Genomic DNA, 20,350 nt, shown 5'->3' on the forward strand with positions numbered 1-20,350 from the left:
AGAAAAAGAAAAAGAAAAAGAAAAAGAAAAAGAAAAAGAAAAAGAAAGAAAAAGAAAAAGAAAGAAAAAGAAGAAGAAAGAAAAAGAAAAAGAAAAAAAAAGAAAAAGAAAAAAAAAGAAAGAAAAAGAAAAAAAAAAAGAAGAAAAAGAAAAAATAAAAGGGAAGGGATTGCATTAGTTATTCTTTAATTTTTTATAATAATGATGTTGAATCATGCATTTGAGAACATTTAAATGAAAATACAGCAGATTAAGATCAAATGACAAACCTGAAAAGGTTCCAAATGCAGCACAGTTAGAGAAACATTAAACAACAGATGATTCTCCTCACCTTTTTGCCATTGTAAATGGTGCACTATTGTCCCAGTGGGTTTTAAAATAAAAACAAAGGCCCTTACAGTCTCTTTCAAGGATATTATTTCACAGGAAGCTATGTCTTGTTTTTTACGTCTGAATTATGCCTATTCATGCTTCAGTCAGGGAAAGAGATTAATTCAGATTAAATGACAATCAAGACAAGATTCTGATCTGTCCTTCAAATGCAGCTTTTCAGAATATTTATAAATGGTCAAATGTTATTTATTTTTCAAGTTTTAGAGTACCTTCACATTACACAAGGTCATCATTGCAAAATCTGGTTATTCTTGTAGCTCTTTCTCTGTGTTTCTTTATCGCACAAAAATTCAGGCTGATACAATTTTCAACACCCTCTACATATATCAGTGTCAGTGAGAGCTGGCTGGAATGGAAACTCAATTTCTAGCATTCTAGTTCCAAGATATTGGTAAATGTGGTCCCAAGCAAAGCAGCATTATCTGCGGAACTTGAGAGCTCATTCCAGTCACTGAAAAGTTAAATTTTGAATTGTAAAAGAAAAGAAAAAGAAAGGGAAAAAAAAAAAAGGTTTTGCATAGCTGTGTCATGTATCCACTAGAATACTGCAACTTTTATATAACAGCAATGGCAGAATTTAGGACCTATTTAAAAATTATAATAAAAAATAATTTTAATAAATAGTCAAGGTCTAATTCTAATTTATCTATTCAAAATGTAAATTCCTTTTAAAACCAAGTTTGTTTATATTCATACAAACTGTAAAAATTCTCAATGATCCAAATAGGTTTAGCGGGGGGGGGCTTGACTGTCACTATGAATAGCTAAGCACTTCAGGAAATGTGCAATTATAGTCAAGTTAGGTAAACAATATGTTGTATGAGGATTGAGGGAAAACAGCTTTGAAAATGTCACCACATTATTTTTTTTTTTTCAATAAATCACAAGTATAATTTCATTTGGATTAATATGTAGCCTATTCTAATCACGCTAATGCAGAATTACGTAGAATTCAAGGAGGTTTAATAAGCATTATCCATATGGACAAACTCTGATGAGTAGAGGTCAAAAAGACTGATAGATCTCTGTTCTAGAGTGAAATTTAACATAAAAATAGTAAGAATTATTAAAATGTGCAGTATGAGGAAAATAGCTTAGCAGTTTCTGTCATGGTAACATAGGATATTCAATTAAATAAAAATGAAGGTAATTCAAAAACAAAAACTTTCTCACAATCTAATCAAGCATTTTGAAATTTATTTACACAAGACTTTATGAACATCAAGAATTTGGAAAGATTGAAGGAACACCTGAATATAAACAGCAAGAGCAGTCCAAGTAGTCAGAACTGTTGGAACATTCCTTTGCTTCTGGACATTAAGCTTCAGGCTTAATGTTCTCAGGCTTTGGTCAATCCATCTAAAAAACACAGACAAATAATTAATAGGATTTCAAATTATCTTATATCAGCTCTAAGGAGCTCTTAACACTTTCCTAAATAGCCTTGGGTGCTAACTATTGCTGACAGCAGCAGGACATGGAAGATGAACCTCAGCCCAATGATGCGTGTCAATTCCTACACTCTTTGGCAAAATTACCAGCCTTTTTTCCTGGATTCTCATAAATTAATCAATATGTCTTTATCTATAACCCAAAAAGGATATATTGGTATGTGAGCCATTAAAGTGAGACAAGTGGCCACCTTCCTTAAAGGAAAAAAAAATGAAAAAATGCAAAAAACAATAAATGCTTACTGAAGGTTTTGTTGTTGTTGTTGTTGTTGTTGTTGTTGTTGTTGTTTTCCATGCTCTCGTCACTACTCTCTTGCACTCTAACACACTCAAAAAAATTCATTTTCTTTTTTTTTTTTTTAATTTCAAATTGCAACTACTCCAAAATGTGTTTTCCAATCCACAATCGAAAATGAAGCAAAGTTTTCTGGAAGGAAAGCAGCAAGAGGTTAATGAAAGAAAATAAAAATGTTTTTCTAGGGCTTAACAGTATTGAATTAAGGGATTTTTTTTTCCCAATCTCCTTCCCTATAAAGATATTATGTGGAAAAAAAAAAAAAAAAAAAAAAAAAGATATTTCTTCTTGTTACCAGATTAGATTGTTGCACTTTTTGTTTCCCTAATGGCATATGCTAATAATTGCATAGCAACACAAGTGAGAATATCACTTCTACTCAGGCTGATATAATCACCAATACAATTGTGCCTGTAATAAGGATAATAGGAAAAAATCTATGTGCCAAGACCTAATTTCAATAAAATACTAAAAGAAGTATAAGCATGATGAAAAAGGAAAAACAAACAAACAACCCTTCACAGAAAGTGGGAATAAAGTTTGTTCAAGTGAATTCATTCTATAATCAAGAACTACTGTATCCTACTCTGATATACCAGCATAATTTTTAACCTGCCTATATTTAGAAGCAATCCAAAATTCACTACAGTTACAGCATCTGGTCCATTGTAAGTGCTTACTGAGAAAGCAGATTAAAATACTCTATGACTGCATGTGATCATGTCTGTGTGCTAACTAGTCTGGAGTAACATTTCAAATGCTGTAACAAGCATAAAATACTTCTACAATGCAGCGCAGTGAAACTATTTTGAAGATTCTTGACACTTGTTTTCATTCTTTCCCAAAAAACAAAATAATTCTGTAGTCCATTCCAGTGACTCTTTCCATTTTTAACTTTACAGAAATTTTGCTACACATGTGATGCCACAACAGAAGTTCACTGTATGCAACATGGAAGCACTAAACCCAAAGTAAACAGCTTAATGAAAGAGATAGTTTTTTCCAGCTTTCTGTGCTCTTGACTGTTTGCCATTTTCTAGCCCTTGATGGAAAACTGCAATAGTAGCAAAATACACAGATCTTTTAAATCAAATCAAAAGTAAAAGACAGAGTGAGGAAAACATTGAAGAAAAATCATTGTGTCACACTTACAGTTCATGCATATATTTGTATCTCAATAGTCCTTAATTTTGTTGAACCAAAAGGGTGGTTTTCAAAGGTCCATAAAATCAGACTAGCACTCAAGATGTCATCTGTTTAGCTCCCTGCTCAAACTACTTATGCCAATCCTGACATATTTTGCTTTATAGACCATTTACAAATGATGTGTAATAAAAAAAGAAAAAGAATACACAGATCCAAAGGTAATGTAATTCAATTGTATTAGGGAAACGAATTTTCCAGTGCTACAGTGTAAGCCCATTATTATCACAATCCATCAGCAATACACAAAATAATGTATTCTCTTCCTCTTATAGGTCTTCATTTGTGACTTTTGCCTCCTTCCTCTTTTCTTCAAGTCAAACAATGATATATTTTACTTTTCCCAAAAAATCATGTTCCTTTGGCCTCTAACCATTCTTATTCTCTCCACCAGTTTCTCTCCAGATGGTCCACAGCTTTCAGTAACCAACTACATGCTGTAAGCTACCTAATGCCTTACAATTGCAGAACAGAGTTAAAAGGATTACATACCTGGTCCTGAGGTTATATTCCCATATATGTATTTTGGCTTAGCAACTCCGAGTTTTGCAGTGGCAGGATATCAACTCCTCTTTGGTTTAGGATGCCTAACCGATCTTTTTGCACAGATTAGTGGTATTTGCACTATTTTAAGTATCTAATTTAAATGCTTCAGTTCCTGATTTTAGTCCTTTGCATTATCTTCTCAAAATCTGATGAAAAAAAAAAAAAAAAAAAAGGTAAAAAAAAATTTTCAGTGAGATTTTACCGTAGGTCTTATATATAGGCAACAAGGAGAATTTCAAAGCCCTGCATCTGGGGAATAATAATCCCAGGCACCTGTCCATGACGGTGGTCATCCAGATGGAAAGCAGCGTTACCAAAAAAGACATAGGAGTCCTGGTAGATACCAAGTTGAACATGAGGCAGTAATGTGGCTTCACTGCTAAGAAAGCTAAGAGTATCCTGGGCTACCTAAAGCAAAGTGTTGCCAGTAGGTCAAGGCACATGATCCTCCTCCTCTGTTCAACACTGGTGGGGCCACACCTGGAGTGGTGGGTACAGTTCCAGGCCCACCAGTACAAGAGAGTCATGGACATACTTGGAAAGTCCAATGAAGGGCTACCAAGATGATGAATCTTGGGGCATCTCTCCTTTGAGAAGAGGCTGAGAGAGCTGGGACTGTTTTGCCTAGAGAAGAGGAGACACAGGGGGAATCTTATCAATGTCTGTGAATACTTGAACGGAGAAGAGCAGGTCAGGTTCTTTTCAGAGGTTCCCAGTGCTATGACAAGGGGCCATGGGCACAAAATGGTACACAAGAGGTTCAGGACACATTTCTTTACTGTACAGGTGACAGAGAACTGGCACAGATTGCCCAGAGAGGTTGTGGAGCCTTATTCCTTAGAGATCTTTGAGAACAACCTGGACACAGTCCTTGGCAACCTGCTTTAGGTGTCCCTGCTTGAGCAGCAAGTTAGACTAAATGGCCTCCAGAGGTCCTTTCCAGCATCAGCCATTCTGTAATATACAAGTATCACAGACATACATTTCTGAGGGGAAGATATTCATTTCAGATTGGATTTACAATTTTAGAAATGTTAATTACACAATTATGGTTGTAAGGTTCCTTCACATACCCAAGGACTGCAACAGCAAAAATAAGGAATTAACTGGAAGAAGAAGGTGAAAGTAGTAAAGGAAAGGGCCTCACAAGAATACTTCTTAATGAAAGGCAAGGATAGACTTTTTAATCTACATACTTTGCAGGTCAGTGAACACAGGTTGTGACAGAGACACTCAATATTTATCCTGATAGATATGTAGTTTACACTTTTCATTTTATTACTAAACGTAACAAGATGTCCTCAAATGGCTATTTCAGGCTGCATTATCAAATATATGTTGCTTAAGCTGAATTTGAAAAAATAAACAGTCGTGACACTTAACATCATCCATAATTTAATTGTCACAGTCTCTCAGGTTTTTCTGCATTCCAACACACTGACAAGATCTCATGCCACTTATTTTTTCAAAGGATACATCCAAAGAAAAAACCTATACTAGAAATGAAATCTAAGGATATGAAATCTAATAAATGAATTATTAGAGGATAATCCTTAAAAAATCTTTGTCACCATACTCATATTATACACACTAAGATACAAAGTATAGAATCAAAACTGCTACGCTACAGGTACTAGATAACATTCAAATCTTGAAGATTATATTCCAGCCTTGAGGCCTGTATTAGGAATGTCCAAAATATATAATTTAATCAACATTGACAACAATTAATTTAAAACTTAGTAAACTGATATCAGGGTTAGGCTGAAGGAATACAAATAAACTGTCATGATGAAGGGAAAGTGAGTGTCTTCTTGTTACTTACATTCACTTACATGTGTGATCTGTATGACTTTGACAGATGAACATTTCTGAATAGCCTTAAGGCAGTACTCTGTACACTAAAATCTAAAACAAAGAGGATACATAGACAAAAGAAAGACAAAAATACCATATTAACGTAGCCTTCCTACTAGATAAATAAAATAACCTATTAAGAAAATAAATAAATAAATAAATAAATAGAAATCAGCTGATCTCCTTCTTGAAAACCTAAGGCACTTTGAAGAAGCCCTACCCTCTCTCTGAGCATACGTAATGTCTCTCTTCTCCCTGCTCACTACTCCCACAGAACCTGCAGGGATAATGACATCTTTGGATCTCCAATGGCAAATGGACATCCAAAAATATGATGAACTGTGGTGGTTTCATCCAGGTGGGCAGCTGAACTCCACCACAGCCACTCTCTCACTCCCACTTTTCAAAAGGAAAGGGGAACAAAATACGATGAAAAGGGCTCAAGGGTTGAGACAAGAACAGGGAGATCACTCAAAAGTTATCATCATGGGCAAAACAGACTCCCAATAGGAACATTAACGTAATTTATTGCCTATCACTAGGAGACTAGAACAGTGAGAAACTAAAAATAAACTAGAAACACATTCTGCCACCCACCCTCTTCTATGTCCTTCCCCTGACTGTGCAGGGAAACAGGGAATGAGGGCTGTGGTGCCACAGGATGCCGTCTTTCCCGAACTGAGCCTGTGGGGGCTGCCCACAGGCAGCAGCTCTCCAAGAACTGCTCCCACACGGCTCCGTACCATCCATCCCCCAGAAGCAAACTGCTCCAGCACATGTCCCCCACGGGCGGCAGCTCCCCCCAGACCCCTGCTCCTGCGTGGGCTCCTCTCCACGGGCTGCAGCTCCGGCCTGGGGCCTGCTCCTGCGGGGGCTCTCCATGGGCCGCAGCCTCCTCCAGGCCACATCCACCTGCTGCACCGGGGGCTCCTCCACGGGCTGCAGCGTGGAGATCTGCTCCATGTGGGACCCATGGGCTGCAGGGGGACAGCCTGCTCCACCAGGGGCCTCTCCACAGGCTGCAGGGGAACTGCTGCTGCATGCCTGGAGCACCTCCTGCCATCCTGCTGCACTGACCTTGGGATGTGCAGGGTTGGTTCTCTCATATTTACTCCTCTCTCCCAGCTGCTGTTGCACAGCAGTTTGTTTTGTTTGTTTATTTGTTTGTTTTCCTTTATTCAATCTATTCTCCCAGAGACCCACCCAGCATTGCACACTGGCTTGGCTCTGGCCAGCAGCGGGTCCCTTTTGGTGCTGGCTGGAGCTGGCTGTAGTCTGACATGGGGCAGCTTCTGGACTCTTCTCACAGAGGCCACCCCTGCAGCCCTCCACTTCCAAAACCTTGCCACGTAAACCCAATATGAATGTCAGTAACAAGTTGATTTAAAACATTCTAAAGTGAAGAACAGATATGCGTGTATACAGACACACTCAGATAAATGTGTGTAGATATGCATAAATGCACACAGAAATAGAAAAGTTTTGTTTCCTTAGGAAAGTAGGCAGTGTTCAGTGTTCACCAATTTCAGAAACAGAGATCTTCTCAGTGTACTGTACTGACCTTGCCTTTGGAAATGAATTGGGGGTGAGAGGTTCAGGTTTCCAGAATTGTATTTTTCAGAGTATATTTCCTTGTATTCCCAAGAAATACCTAATTATTTCAGTATTTTACTTTGGAACTTCTACAGTGCAAGAAGAAGATTTTTCTGTCTCCCATTCTTATTTTCATAAAATCATCATGTGCAAATTATGTAAACTTCAAGCACAGCCTACAATCATACCTCCGGCTATTTTCATCTGAAGCAGACTTAAAAATGAAATTCAACTTTCTCCTATTTTCATATTCTGTTCTATTAATTTATCTGCTTTGAAGACTCCAGAAAGCCCTCTTGTAATTGAGGAGTGTAATAAATATCTCTGCAATTCTGAGATTATATTCTTTCTTTAAGGCTTTAGCTATTTCATGGTAACACCCTTCTTGATCCCCTGTAAAGGTGTTTGCAAAAATGTTAGTATACCAACTGCATCTGCAAGATACAGTGCCTCCTAAAATACAGGTTAAAAGCCATACCTTCTAACATATTGTCATTTGTACCCTGTGCTGTATTAGTATTCATCATATCCTAGACATAAATAAACTTCATGCATAAACAACAGAATTTGTTTTATGTTTGATGGAAATACTTTTGCATTATTATTTCCATCTACTTTTAACAGAAATCTGATCATTTGCTTTTGTTCTGAAAAGACTTACTTGATCCAATCAATGTCTTCTTTAACAGAATGTTCCATAAATCATCCATAATAAAGCTGAGGAAATTACAAAACTTTGAAGTATACACTGCAAGTTTAGCAATAGTATGTATTGACTGTTGAGATATCAGTCAAGTGCATTCTCATACCAGTTCATAGAAAATAAATGAAGGAAATGTATTTTTTTCTGGTGCAAACAAACCGTGGGTCAGAATTACATCAGCCATTCTAGAGTTTTAACATATTTTTTCCCCATCTACTACATCTAGCCCCATTTCACTGAATCAACCCCTAAAGGAGAAATGTGAAATTAAAATATAGTCAGGAAAAGAAATAATTTTGTATACTGTTTACATAGCAATATATTCAGCTGCATATTGCGGGTCATTATGACTTAAAGCAATGCTGTAGAATGTAAGCAACAAAGACCTTCCAGCACATGTCAGCGGAACTCATAATCATAAAGACATCTCAGGCAAGGATTATAAAAATATAGTTAGAGCAAACAGACTTAGTTCTTTAGTGATACAGGATGAATCACAAGAAGAAAAATTGAAATAATGTTTGCAAGACTAGAGTGTGATCATTATTTGTAGACAATGCAGAGGAATTAGGAGAGATGTAGTCAGAATGTCATAGTAATAGAATTAGAGGTCATGAAGACATTTCATGATACTCCCTGCATTTCTGAAATGTCATATAAAAGCCTAAGAGATATGCATGGTAGTTCGTTTTTTATCTTATGTAGTCCATTTCTCAAGAAACATTTACATAACTGTTAATGATGACAGTAAAATGCTTCTAGCTCTGTATAATTAAAGGTATATTTCTTACTCTCATTGCACCCTTGAAGCTGTTGGCTTCAAATTCAGTCAGCATGGACATCTTGGTCTGATCAGGCAAGAGACCTTAAAACATTTTTAGATTGTTATTTATGAGTAGAAGGCTACCTAGTTAAAAGTTAGAAGAAGACTTACAATATTAGTTTAGTAATGAGACCTCTGATAGCCTTTAAAATAACATCCAACCTATTTACTTTTTTTCATGGTGAGCATGTTAATTAGCTTTCTCTGATCATATAAATAAAAGCTGCAAACAAATGCCTCACAGGTTTTCTTTCAATGCTCTGGTGCTCTTTTCATCTATTCTCAATTGCTACCTGGAAGCCTTGACAATATGAGCTCAGGTGTTTTAGAATATATTTTGCTCTCCTTTAAGTTTTACTTTTTAAATGGAGAAAGAAGGAAACAGATAATAATGATGATAAAACTATGATAAACATAGTTCACCAGAAGTAAGATGTCCTACTTCTGTTCCAATAAGAATGTTATTCATTTTATTTTTAAAGGAGTGAAGTTTTGTTAAATATTTAGTACAATCCCATTCAAAATTCTTAAAAGCAAGGTTACAGAATCCAAGAATTCATCTTGGGTTTAAGATTGTGTTACTAGCATGTAACTCAACAATGGTTTTAATTTATTTCTTTCTAAGAATCCCTCTTGCAGAATATCAGCTAAAGGTCACAGAGCAACTGCTTACAGTTCTAACAAAAACCCCTTATAACATTTTAAGCAACATTAAAAAACATCTTTTTTGATACAGCTGCATAAGTAAGGCAAAATAGGAAGTCACTGCTGACCCTATTTCTAGGGATTCCTTTGGCATTCGGGGGGATGCAGTTTACTTCATTTATAAACTTCTGGACATGGTGCAGGTTAACATAGCAGAGCTTTAATCATTTGTGGACCATCTTAATGAAGCTTTAATTCTATTATGTGTAACAGGAAACAGTCAACAGGCAAACTACAGAAAGGCAAACTACATCCATATGAACTACTCATCCAGCTGTTTGCTCACTTAATGCATTTAATAATAAGAGAAGTCTAATAACTCTACTTAAAGCAATCATTTTTATTTACACTTAAAGTCAATACGTTTTGCTAGAAAATACTTAAAAACTCAGTGCTGATTCATAAACTATTTACTATATCAATCTGAAGCAGGTGTACTTTATTCTACACAAAATAATGAAGTTTAAAAGCTGTCCTTAAGTGAGAAAGCAATTTCATCATCACGTACCGCATTTCTGGATTCTGGGCCTCATTGCTAACAACAAAATTAGTCAACCAAGAAGCCAAACAGAATTTCAGAGCCAACACACACTGGATCATGCTCAGCCCATTGAAAATGCAGGAACACCTGTGCTTACCATTGTTCTGCACATATAAATCACTCAGCTAAAAAGTGAGCTTTTCTGATTCATTATAAGTGTATAGGCACAAGCAGCCAAACCTGTAGATATCATTCAGGCTCTTCCTACCACCAGAACATTCAATTTTCTTAAGCATTTTCTTAACACTGTCCTCACCATCCAGATTCATTATACTGTAAAAAAGTCACAGGATTTTAGAAGCAAATATTTTTTGTTTGTTTATGAATTAGAAGAAAATACTGTTTTGACAACATATTAGGTCAAATTTTACCAAGGCTTACATCTGTTGTAGGCTTTCAGCTGAGGTGTTACACATAGAGTACATATAACATCCATCTTTGTTTTATTCTGATTAATTCAAAAAGCACTGTTCAATTTCGCTTCATCATCCTGCATTTTTGACATTTCAAAGTAGTTTGGCCTTAGTCAAATATAAACCTTCAGCTTGATGAACCAGCCAGCAGAAATCCCCAGCCCTCTCCTGCGCTATGACTCAGAGATCCTGAATCACTGCTGAGAGGGCTGACAGCAGCCAGCAACTGCACCAGAAAGCATGAACCACTGCACTGGAAGAGCAAGCTGCCTACCAATAAAAATAACATTTGTTTTCTTTCTCTTGTGACAGCTGCCAGAGTATAAATCTAAGTATTTTACACTTCTTTCTTCAACTAAATTAAGCCATCACAAGAACAAATCCAAACAATAGTAGAAGCTAGTCTTTCAAAAGGTACAATACAAAGGGACAACAGTAATAAATAAATACATACATACATACATAAATAAACTACTGTAACAGTCATTTCTGTAGGGGAGTTCCCTACCCTGGTTACATGCTAGGTAGTAGACTCAGTAACTACTGAATTGCAGAATACCATGACTTTTTCTTAGTCTTCATATTTTTAGGTGGCAATAGATGACATCTTTATCACACATTATAAATAATTAAAAATATGTATTTTGGGGGTGACAATGGTCTACCCAGAGTTTTAGGATAAATTATTTCTCTCCATCTACTATAAAGCTCCATGACATTGACCCAGCTTTGTTAATATGACCTTAAATTCCACTGTTCTTAAGAAAAATGTATCTAGCTACTTCCAACTTATATATAATTTGAAACTCATATATGATTTGAAATAAATTTCAAATCATCTAGTAAACTATTATGAGTTACAGTAATCTTAAAAATGTCAAGGTAAATATTTCAGAATGGTTCCTGAAGTACATGACTGCTTTGTCACCTGAAATGCAACCTGTCAGCCAGTGCACAAGGGAAGAGTAAATCTTGAAAGTCTTCCGTAAATTAGAAATCCATTTATAGAAGGTGCTCAAGATGCTTATGCCTCACCACCCATGTACCAAATTTCTGACCTTCCTGTTAACATGCTGTCTCTTCTTTGATTTTTCCCTGCTGCTTCACACCTCACATTAGTAATCTGTGTCAGAGCGAAATGAGTGCAAACAATCATTATGGTCCACCACACCTATTTTATTCAAGCATAGTGGCTATACAAAACATTGAAACCCTGAAGAAGTAGCTGCTATGCACATCTCAAGCAGTAAAAGGAATCTAGGCACCTAATTTCAAGGCCCATGTTTATAAACACAAACGTGATTCAACTCCTAAGAATTATGAGTGAATTGGAGAAATTTCTAAACAAGCACATCTTATGTATCCCACAGATGAATGCCTAAAGTAAGCTGAAAATTAATAGAACCACATAGTTTACAGCTCTGTATCTTACAATTAAAAAATGTTTTCCATCTATAAACAGTCATCTAGACATCTAGTATTACCTATGGAGACACTTCTAATCTTTATCCTTGAGTTGGCTGGCTTACTAAACAATATATATTGCAATTTTAGTTTAGATAACTCTTCTGCTCCTGTTGTGATCCATTAACTACTTAAACTTTAGTTGCTGTTGTGGTCACCTCCTACACAGCTTTGCAATGAAGGCACACCGCCTGCCTCTGGAAAACATCTGCCCAGTAAGAGACACCACTGTGTCTCTTTGGACAGCAAAGGGGCTGTCCAAATTTTGGGTGCCAAACTGTGGATTTTAATAATCATCAATGCCACTACATTCAGAGAAGACAGGATATCACTTCTGCTCTGCATGGACTATGCAGGGAGCCTAGTGTGATGAAACACCTTATTTTGGTTTCTGAAGTATGGCAGCGCAATTTCCTTTCCCCTTCTGCTCTCCTGTTATCTCAAGGCAGTTTTAAATTTTCTTTGATTATTTGTTTCTACAAAATGCATTCTCATATCAAAAAGAGTAAAACATCTCAGCAAAGAAGGATTGCAAGGAAGCTGAGCCAGCCTAAAACCTAAACATTCCTATAAAAACTGTCAGTAGATGGCCACTTTGATAAATCTCCCACCTGACTTAAGCTCCTGCCTTGACATGCTGGGAGCCTAAAATATCCCATTTTATGTTTGAAATAATAAATTACTAAGGGTAATGTAGGCAGCACTTACTCAAATATTAATTGGCATAAAAATCTTTTAACTTTGGCTTAATCTCAGAACTGTCTTTGGAAACTTAGGAAAGATCTAGAGTGGACCCTTAACTTTTCCCAGTTATGGTGTCTTTATAAATTTTGGCCCCATCATTTGGATGGTAAAAAGGAAAGACAGCTATGAAAAATTTTGGCTTTTGTTCACCAGATTTACCATGAAAACAAAACAAAACAAAAAAAAAAAAAAAAAAAAAAAAAAAGAGCTATGCCAGTTAATTATCTCCCATTTAGCAGCTCCACTTGGAGTCAGGAGGCTAGTTAGGTAAGAGGCAAGCAGAAGGTCAGATGTGCTTCTGTTTCTGCCTGCAGCTGGAAGATATAATGGTGTAACAAGATGAAAAGAGATTTTGCTTACTGCATGTGCTGCCAGCAGGAAGGAGAGCCTGCTCTGGAAAGATGGACCCAAGAGGAAGTCTGAAGAGACAGAACATGAAAAGGGATCAAGGCATCTCTTTAAATGCTGTTCAGTAGGGCTCCAGGCAGCAACAATGATTCCAGGACTTTTTCCAGCATCTGACTATAAATCAGTGCCTGGCAGGCTACCAGCTAAAAACATTTATCAAAGGGTTCTGTCAACAAATAACCAGGACATCTCCAAGAGGAAGGCAGTATCTGGCATTTAGGTAACAGACCCATTGTAAGAGATGGGGTACTTATACAGTCTTTCGTGACACAGAGCTTTGCAGGGCTTTTGTTCATCTGGGAAAAGCTGTTTTTTTAATCTTTACCTTCATGCCCTGAACGTTACTGGAATCAGGTTCTGTTGAACTGCCTGGGAAATCCTCTTTGCAGAAACAGCCTTAGCCCTAACTGAGGAGCGCTCAGATTTAAAGGCAAGTAAGTTAAACCCTTCCAACATATTTTAACTGCTTCCTGCAGGTCAGGAGGGCAGGGGGCCTGCCAGGGAGCTAGGTCACAGGCCACTCTCCTATACAAAGAAAACATTTTTCATAAGAATGAAAAGGAAATACCATGATAACAATACCCAGGAGCCACAACTGATGATCCTTGTACTAGATACCAGAAAAAAGGCTTCCACAAACCTCAGTAAGTCATGAGGCAAAACCAGAAAATGATTACCTGATATGCTTGTTTGAACCAAATTTAGCCATTAGCTTGAACATTTATTCAGCCTCCTTTGCTTTAACTCCCATGCCTAAACAGATCTAGAACCTGTCACTATATGCTGATAGTATTCATTTATTTACACATTGCTTCTTCATTCTACTGACACAGAAGCCACTACAATTTGGAGAACTCAGTAATTTTTGCTTTCTTTCTTTTCCTCCCATACATGAAACTAAAACTGAGAGTTCAGAACTCAGCAATATTGAGCTGTGTATGTTTCTACAATTACAACAACTTCTGTAAATATGAATATATATATATATATGAATTACACTGAATTTTCCTTGTATCCAGAATGAATTCCTGTTGTTTATTCTTGCACATGTGAAATCAAATTACTAGGGAGGACCACACTGCTGTTTTTCATAAAACACCTCCTGCCCTTCTCCCTGCCACAGACATATGCACATATTGTCAGTATTTGGGCTCACATTTTTGAAAAGTAGTATCAACCATTACCTTCTTGTTTTAAAAGAGGGCATTAAATACACAGAAATAGATAATGTGACAATAGAAATGATTTTGAGTGTTAATATTCTTTATAAGGTCCTGGTAAAACCTCATTCCTAATACTGTGTACAATCCTCATCTCCAAGGGGCAATAAAAATTAATTCATTCTGGAGCAGATATTGGGAAGGATTTGTACAATGATCAAGGAAATGGGGAGTTGGTTTTAGTAAAGAAGACTAAAAGAAGGCTATCTCATATGCCCAGAAAAATGAAGGCTGAGAGTACATATTAAAGCTCTCTATAAATACATGAAAAGGTAAACAGAAGGGAGGGAAAGGGGACATTCGAACTTAGGGACAATGTTGACACAAACGCAAATGGTTATAAAGTGACCGTGAATAAATTTCAGCTAGATGTGAGAAGAAGGTTTCTAAATATCAAAGGAGCAGAGCTTTGGAAGGCTCTCTCAGTAAGAGTAGTGAGGGAAAACACCTTAATTAAGGGTGAGATGGAGCTCAGTGGATTTGTCAAGTAATAGAAGCAAGCCAGGTTAAAGGACACAGCCCCTTCTGTTCAGTACCCACTTTTTTCAAGGTAGGAGCTGAGTCTATTTGGAAGGTGTGAAGGTGTCCCTGCCCATGGCAGGGGGTTTGGAATTAGATGATCTTTAAGGTCCCTTCCAGTCCAAACCACTCTGTGATTCAATGATTCTATTTGCACATGAGGTAGACAGGAATTAATTACAAGAATTCTCCAATGTATACAACTCTTTCACTTCCGTGTCAACAATAATTCTCATTGCCTTGAGAAGAAAGCGTGGTGTAAACTATAAAATCAAACAATTCTTATTACTGGAGGATTCCCAGATAAAGCCATCTGCAATGGATGGCAGTTCTGAGGGAGTGCAGAGTTTTGGCTCTTGGAGTTATTTTTTGTAATATCATCTAAGGACATCGGCAAACTCTTCAAACTGAAAAAATAAATGATTCCTGTTTGATTCGACCTTACAAGATTAATGTGCAGCTTGTCAATAATCCATTCTTTCATTTGATTTCATGTATTTATTTTTAAATGTTGCACTGTTCAGGTTGGTTGAAATATGTTCCAACATCAGTGAATCACTGATAATCCTTAGGTAACCAGGGGCTATTTATATATCCAATTAGAAAGCCAGATTTAAAATAAGGCATCTGGAGATAGCAGGCATATAGTGGGAAACATATATCATAGAAACACAGGCTGGTTTGGCTTGGAAGGGACCTTAAAGACCATCTAGTTCCAACCCCCCACCATGGGTAGGAACAGAAAGGCACCTACGGAAACCTAGATCTGGTTGCCTAAATCCCCAGCCAGCCTGGCCTTGAACACTTCCAAAGATGGGGCATTCACAGCATCCGTCAGTAACCTGGGCTAGGGCCTCATCATCCTCATAGTGAAGCATTTATTCCAAATATCTGTTCTATAGCTACCTTCTTTTAGTTTAAAGCTGTTACCCCTTGTCCTGTCACTACACTCTCTGACAAAGAGTTCCTCCCTGTCTTTCCTGTAGCTCCCCTTTATATCCTTCACACCAGTTTGGAAATGAATTTAAAATATATATATATATATTTTTCTGAAAGGGCGAGGGATGAGCTTACTTTGAAAAAGATAACTTTCACATTTGTTATATCATCATTTGGAAAAGAAAAACAAGATCCACTGATTTTGCAAATATACACAGATGGGAAAAAATTACCAAATGATCTGTCAAGACTGGAGCACAGGCATGTTTGTTCCAAGACATGAAGCAAATTTTCCTTCAGAAGTTTCAGCAATGGTGTTTGAAATATTTCACTGACTTGGTTTGGATGTTTGATTTGTTTTTGAAGAAGCTCCACTATCAGTTCTGTAGTTTCATCTTCATTGAAAGGATAAGTGGATATTACATAATAATATTACAAAATAATATTACATTAAAACAGTAAGCTGGACTTAGATGTAACAGTGGCTGCTACTTCCACAAATAATAATACTAAAAAAAAAAAAAAAAAAATGTTCAGGTCTTATTGCTAACTTTCAAGAAGTGCTTTCTGTTTAAGGGGAGAGAAGTCTTTAGTGGGTGAGGTGGAATGAAAGGAGCTTAAAAGGTCCAGACCTTAGTCATCTACAAGGTTAAACTTTGCTTGGAAAGGTGAGCAAAGCATTCCTTCTGGAAAAAAAAGGGAAAGCCAACTTAACATCGAAGGTTATGTTCTGCTTACCGTGAGTATGGCCTTGATTTATCCCTTTGACATCTCCCTGAAACATTGAGTATTTTACTATCAGTGCCAAGTTTCCTGTTTAAGAAGAGAGAGGCATTTATTAGAGTGAGATATCCAAAGAGAATGTTCTGTGGAGCCTTTTGGAACAAAATTCTGCTCTGCAGATGCCTGCAGTTGAGGGGGCTGCTTAATGACCATAGAAATCCCTTCTGAAGCCTCCTTTCCTTACTAGCCTCTTATTTGTTATCAACAGTTTGTACAAAAAGCTGACTTCATTGGAGTTATATTGATTCACATCACTTGGCCCAAAAGAGAAGGAGAAAGACTTTCTGCTAATTAAGAAGTTTTTCATCTGTTTTAAGTGTAATTTCCAGAGTTACTGATTCCTCCAGATTTGATGAAAATAAAGAAAACAGGAGGAAAAAAAAAAAAAAAAATGGACATTTATGTCCCAAGTTTTTACACCTGAAGAACACTAATATACAGCATTTGGTACACCATGTAGTTTTAGTACATTTTACAAATGTATATTTGATTATTGAGAAATTATGGATACGAATTGAAGTCTGATTTTCAAGAAAGGTCCATAAATTTTCATTATTGCCTAATCATCTCCTCTCATTCATCCTTCTCAGGACCTTCCCTAGCTTCAAAACAAACTCCACCATCAAAAAAAGCTGGTCCCTTTCATCTTCTACCTCTAAAGCAGCATTCTATATCTTTCTGCATCATGCATAATCCTTTTACTTTCAAATTTATACTCATGTAATTTGAAATTCAAAGACAGTAGTTTTGCAGTATTTCATGGTGCTGAGACTGAACACATTGCCTTTCAGCATCTCCTATTGATGTCATGAAATGTATTATCAGTAAAATCAACTCCAGGCATTTAGGCAGCAGTGCTTTTTGTGAAAGACAATACATAAACAGATTACATTCAAAATATATTTTCTATCAAGGGTTGTGAGATATCACATAAACTTCTCTTGGTAAAGAGTTTTTGTCTTGCACTTCCCTTAAATTGACCATCTCTAGAAAAATTGGCACTTCCTACAGAGAATTTAGTGTTCAAAACTGACAATTTTTTGGTTTAGATGACATCAGTTATTCATTAAGTAACCAAAATTCATACTCCTCAAAGATGGTTGCTTTCTGTGTAGTTCACCATAGGCTCTTTCTATATTCCTTTTTCACATCCTTGTTGATCTCAGGTTGTCTTGAGGGCAGTGCAGTACATCGTTACATCAATACTAGCAAACTAAGCATTGCAGGGACTCAGTCTCTGGCCCAGAAGACCAACAGCCCAGACTGCCAAGGTCAATATAATTACATTTGCAGTTTCCAAATGTGTAACAGCATTGGAAGTGCTGACTTAGAACTCAGCCCTGGAGGTGCTGTGGCCAGTAGTGGTCAGACAGGGCCAAAACCTTAGAAGAACCCATCTATCAGTTTCACAGGTAAGTCCCAGGGCCCAATATGTACCCTGGTACTTTACAAATTCCTAGCAGGGACATGGCCAGTGAATGAAAGGAATTTTAATACCATTGATCAAAGATTTGCCATTCACGTTTTATCCTTCCATATTGGGCTAACTCTTAAAGACACTTAAAGCATTGACTGCCCAGTGAATGGAGCTGAACCAATTTGAGAACAGCAGTTTTCAACAGCTTAAATAAATGTGCATGGGATGCAATTTCACAAGAGTGGAGGTGAGAATAGAATCCAGATATAAAATTCCTCCAGTGCTATGCCGTTTTATGGTGATGTGTACTTTTTTGTTTCCATTAATTATTTCCCCTGGGAGTTTTCAATCTCCCCTACTGAAATATTTCAATAAAAGTTAAATTAAAAAAGGATTTGAGGGAAAGCTATTAAAAATAGGAATTTTCACTGTCTCAGTGTAAGGATTTAGTTGCTTTCTTGGTTTGCTTTTCATTTTTCTTGGTTATGGAATCTTAAATGCCCACCCAGTATGCCATATTACATTATAAACTGCCTGAGTACAGAAAATGTAGTTTCGCTCAAATGATGCATGCCAGCCAACTGCCCAAAACAGCCACCTCATCAGTTACTTACAAAGGGATTAGGAACTTGAGAGCAAGACTATGGTCCAGTGAATAAAGGAGTAAACAAGAAATAATCAAACCTAGACAATTTCAGTCTCTGCCTCTGACTCACTCTGAGATTTTAGACAAGTCACTTAACCTCTTTACACTTCAGTTCCTTCATCTGTAAAGTGGAAATAATGCTGTCTTTGTAAAGTATGTGGAAATGCATGGGTAAAAACATGTCAGCACAATCACCATAGCAGTTACTGATTGAATACAATGCCACTAGATCCTAGTACTGCAACATTTACATCCTTCCATGAACACTACAAACAAAACGAAGGTTCACAAGCAAGTTTGGACAAGAAAAAGGAACCAACAGAGGAATTTGCATACAGTTGGTTTTCTTCCAACATAAGGTGTGCTGATATAAACTGATAAATTTTCAGATATAGTCATTAGTTTGTGTTCCAAAACTAAACTTCCTCTTTTCAGTGTATTTCTCACCACCTTTACAAATGACATATAAAAGTAGATAATACTGAGTATACAAAACCATACAAATAAGAATCACAGAATCACAGAATCATAGAATCACAGAATGGCTTGGGTTGGAAGGGACCTCATTTTTTTATTTTTTTATATATTTTTTTTCTTTTTTTCTTCTTTTTTAATAAAAGACATTGAGAACCCAAAAGAATCTATACGTCTTGGCAGTGAAGACACTGCATTTTGGCAAAGGAGGCTCCATTCCCATCCCCACTACCTTCCCATTTTATTTATTTATTTACTTACTTATTAAGTTTGAGATTACATTTGAATTTAGGCCACACATGTTCTAGATGTGCCCTTGGGCCATGAGGCTGCTAATAATTCAGAGGCTGGTCAGTCACTCCAGTGGAAGTAGAAAGTCCATCCAAAATATAACAGTATTGTCAAACATGATAGGCACTTGCAAATAAAAATAATTCTTGAATTAGTCTTTTCTGACAATAAAAGTATAGCTTTTCTTGGGGGGGGGAAGGGTCTATCTGTAACTAATCAGTGTGATCAATGGAGCATCATCAAAGGAGCAATGTATTCAGTGAGAAATATAAGTCTATGTGAATGTTTTCACACATGTACCTACCAGTATATAGAGGAAATTAGCCAATTTACAATGCCAGTACCACAGTTTCATCTTCCTTATTGCCACAGACTCATGTACTGTATTGTTTCCTAATATGACCTTGTTTTCCTTGATTTGCCTTCAATTAGAGCATGGAAAATATTTGCAGGTTTGTATAGTTATTTTTGGCTGATGTTTTCTGGAAAGAGTCAACATTATTTATCACAATAATTTCAACATGAAACTGTTGATCTTTCATACTTTCTTTCTACTAATCTTTTCATACTGCTTCCATTTGTAAATATATTTCATTTTTGAAAATTGCATATATTCATCTAAAGAAAATATTATTTTGGATCACAAGGAGCAAACACAATATAAAGTGTAAAAAGTCAATTCTATTTCACTAACAAAACTGAAAACTTTTCTTTTTGAACTCACAGGAAGTCATATTTCTTTTTTTATTGAGTAAGAAAAACAAAAAGTAATTTATTCATGCAGCTTCATGTTCCACATATTCATTATCTCCTTTAGAATATCTGATCTCTCTTCCAGATTGTGGGGATTCTCTTCCATTTTCCCTTTCACCTTGGAGGACTGTAGATGACTAATCTCATCTACAATTGTAAACATAACTAT

The sequence above is a fragment of the Oxyura jamaicensis genome, chromosome 3 (genome assembly GCF_011077185.1).
Source record: "Oxyura jamaicensis isolate SHBP4307 breed ruddy duck chromosome 3, BPBGC_Ojam_1.0, whole genome shotgun sequence".
Classification (NCBI taxonomy): Eukaryota; Metazoa; Chordata; class Aves; order Anseriformes; family Anatidae; genus Oxyura; species Oxyura jamaicensis.